We start from the raw sequence: 3,480 nt of genomic DNA, 5'->3' as shown, positions 1-3,480 counted from the left end.
TTAGTAAAATTAATGTTAACATTATATAGTGACATATTTACGATAAAAAAAAATTTATAAAATAATATTTGTGATCCCAAATTTAACAAAAATTAGGCATTTTATTATTAAAAAATTGGCACGATTAACACATTTGAAGATAATTCTAAAGATACTAATTATAAGCTATATCTTTGACCATTCAAATGTGATAAACATTCTACGAATAATGTTTGCTTTATAATAATTATTGACCTAAGAATAAGGTACTATTTTTTGAAATACGCCATATTTATTGGCATTTCCCAGTGGTTAAGCTACAACATACGGCCGTAGCCATAAATTGACAAATGATAAATGAAGTAGGGAGTAAGATCATGGTAATGCCCGTGTTTGAACATGTACCGATTTAAAAAAAAATATTTTTTCGGTTAGGTTAGATTATGGTTATGGCTACGGTCGTATGTTGTGGCTTAGCCACTGGGAAATGTCAATAGAAATGGCGTATTTCAAAATAATACTACCTTATTCTTAGGTCAATAATTATTATAAAGCAAACATTATTCGTAGAATGTTTATCAGTTGTGTAATTCATGCGCACTAGAAATCGTATCTGTGGATGATCAGGGTTAAATTATTGTTACACTATAATGGTTTTTCATTGGAAAAAATATTTTAAATATAAAATATTTTTTTTATGAGAAATGGATGTTTAGCCACTTGCATTACCAATTGGATCCAGAGTCAAGAGTCATGACTATTTAGAATTTTAATATAAGATAGATAATGCAAAATTGCACTTGGCACAATATTTAAACTATTATATTGAACTATTTTAAATGAGAGATGAGTATATTCTCATTTCACAGATTGACGTTTGCTGTGAAAAATATTTAAAACAATGTAAGTATCCCAAACCTTGCTTTATCCTGATTATTTAGCTTCATAAAGCAATGGCCCATGCCGAAACGGAGACGGAGAACAGCCAGGCGGTTGGGGTTGGTTCTCAGAGTTTCCCTGTAGAAGCCGAGAGCGCTGCGGTAGTCCTTTTTTATTGAAAGCGATGCACACTTTCCAGAACAGCGAGGGAATGTTGTTGGAAGATTGATTCACCACAAAATTGAATTGCGCATCCACCGTCCACCACTTTATCACCCTCCAACAAGCACAAGTATGCTCAGCCCAAAAGATTCTGCAAAAAAAAAAAAAATACAGATGTACAGCATTTTCGCCGGTAAAGTAAATTCGGCTGTTGTATAATGAAAAATCAGTTGTTTTCATTTTGTTTTTCCAAGTCATGTTGTGAATGGATTGAACTTGTAAATTGTAAAGTTCACTTCATATTATTATATATAAAGAAATTTGAACAAAATTTGACTAGGTTGAATAAAATAGGTAATGAAAGTGGGTAAGTATCGTCTTACATGATCATACATGATGATTTTGTCGGCAGTGGTGTATAGGTTTGTGGCTTTGGTGAACAGATCCCGTTTCATGTTTATATTCTTTTCATGGTTAGCTTCCTGCACGCAGTATGTGGCGAGCATGTCCAGGCACCGCATCTGATCTTTCTCCGAGTTAGAATAATCGATTTTAATGAAGTCATCAGTTCTTTTTGTTTACGTACGGCACCTGTATAGAATACAAACATTTATATGAGAATACGCAATTTGAAAAATTGAAAGGACCCTCGCAAACGATGCTAATAGAAATCAAGATCCGACAGGTCCCATCCATTCATTCAAATATCATTCTCTCTGGACATAAAAATGTGGATAAATGTGGTTGAAAAATTAACCCTGCCTACATCGCAATAAGGGTTATTGTTGTACAACATTTCTTTCCAAAACGCTAATATATATATTATATTATATTGTAGCAAGTAGTTAAATATTAACTTTACCCACATTGCAAAAAAAGGATTATTCGAGATTTTTGAAAGATGTCTTTGACCTATTCTGCAAAACTTGCCCACTTTAATATTGTGATTTTGTATGAAACAGTGTATTATCATGGTACTTATATCAATGTATACAAACGAGTAAGTTTTAATACCCGCTCGGTTATTGTAACTTGGTTTCTATGGGGCACTATTTCTTTCAAAAAGTTTGAAACGTCATATGATGAGCAAGGTCTTTTTTCATTGAGGCATGACCATAATAGATTAAATTGGACTAGAAATCATGCATTCTTGCACGCCAATCGAGATATCGGGAAGATTCTACAGGTGTCACTCTTAGCACAGCTATGAAAAACGCCCAATGTTCGGTACACCATGGTATACGCTCGACTATGTGTGTCGAGACGTGGTGGTTGGCGATGGAGAAAAGCAAACACCAGAGAGTAATCATTACCCATAAAAATTGATTAAAAAAGTATTCATTTAGTTATTTAGTAAAATATTAATATACCTACTCAAAAGGGTTCGCCATCCAGATTATAATTGATAGTTTTTTTTTTCTACAATAGACTGTTTACCCTAGGAAATTGATGGTGACATTCTAACTTCATTACATTCCATGCGTAAAATCTTATAAGTAGGTACTTACTACTTACGCCAACATTGACATTGACCCAGATGATAAGTGGGATCTCTCTAGGCGAAGAATACTGAGTATTTTTTTTCATCTCATGTGGTAGGTAATAATTGTTCAGGATCCAACTTCGATCACCTAAAAACAATTTAGATTAGGCAAACGACATTGGTTACGAATCACATGTCATAAAATGAAGTAAAATCACATCACAAAACTTTAGCTAGTTCAATGTAATAATTATAACGAAACTATACATTCAAAACACTATTTTATTATAAAATAAGTGATGGTTTATCTTTACACTATTATCAAAAATCAAAATGTTTCGAAGTAGGTACGCACGTGCAGTAGGTACGAGGAACTAAAGAATGACGTCATTACATTTTAAGCATACTAGAGTAAAAAATAATTGCGCTGTACTTACCCGTGTTATGGGAATTCACCGTCTTCGAGCTGCATTAGAAAACTTGGGATGCCCCGTAAGGAATTATTGCTTTGCCGTAATCTATTTTCACATTGCTGCAAAATTCATAATATATTATATTTTCTTATAACGAATAATCGTCAACTTAACCCTTTGTCTATTGTACGGTATAACGATACGCTACGGCCTACGCCAATCGATGTATGAAGCTTCTCTAAGTAACAGAAAAATAATGAATCATTTCAGCGTATAGGCATGTGGGGCTTATAAAATTTATATCAGAAATACGACTTGGAAGTTAAAGGCTTAAAATAGTATACGATCACTTCGTTATAGTTTTTTAGATCTGCTAACACATAAACAGTAAAAATTAATGATTCATATATTATAACACAGCATAATGAAATGTAAAAACAATAAATTGTTGACTACGTAGTATACGTTTATACAGCAAATATTTTAAGTAATATTCTGTATAAAAACTATATCACGTTTGCTTAAGCAATGCTTTTTTGTTTGCAGTATGAGAATTGTTTGAAC

General features: G+C 32.8%; 1 long non-coding RNA gene across 1 annotated transcript; it reads right to left on the bottom strand.

Annotated features, from left to right (window-relative positions):
• Positions 1 to 1,409: 1,409 nt before the first annotated feature.
• Positions 1,410 to 3,119, bottom strand: LOC147079787 (uncharacterized). The gene is made up of 3 exons (XR_015070557.1): positions 2,941 to 3,119; positions 2,529 to 2,651; positions 1,410 to 1,611 (listed from the first exon to the last, which is right to left on the bottom strand). It is a non-coding gene; the product is annotated as an uncharacterized LOC147079787 (long non-coding RNA).
• Positions 3,120 to 3,480: the final 361 nt, after the last annotated feature.

Source organism: Rhyacophila brunnea, unplaced genomic scaffold (assembly GCF_057557595.1).
Source record: "Rhyacophila brunnea isolate RB1 unplaced genomic scaffold, BYU_Rbru_1.0 scaffold_1, whole genome shotgun sequence".
NCBI lineage: Eukaryota > Metazoa > Arthropoda > Insecta > Trichoptera > Rhyacophilidae > Rhyacophila > Rhyacophila brunnea.
This window is presented reverse-complemented; position numbering and strand designations above follow the sequence as displayed.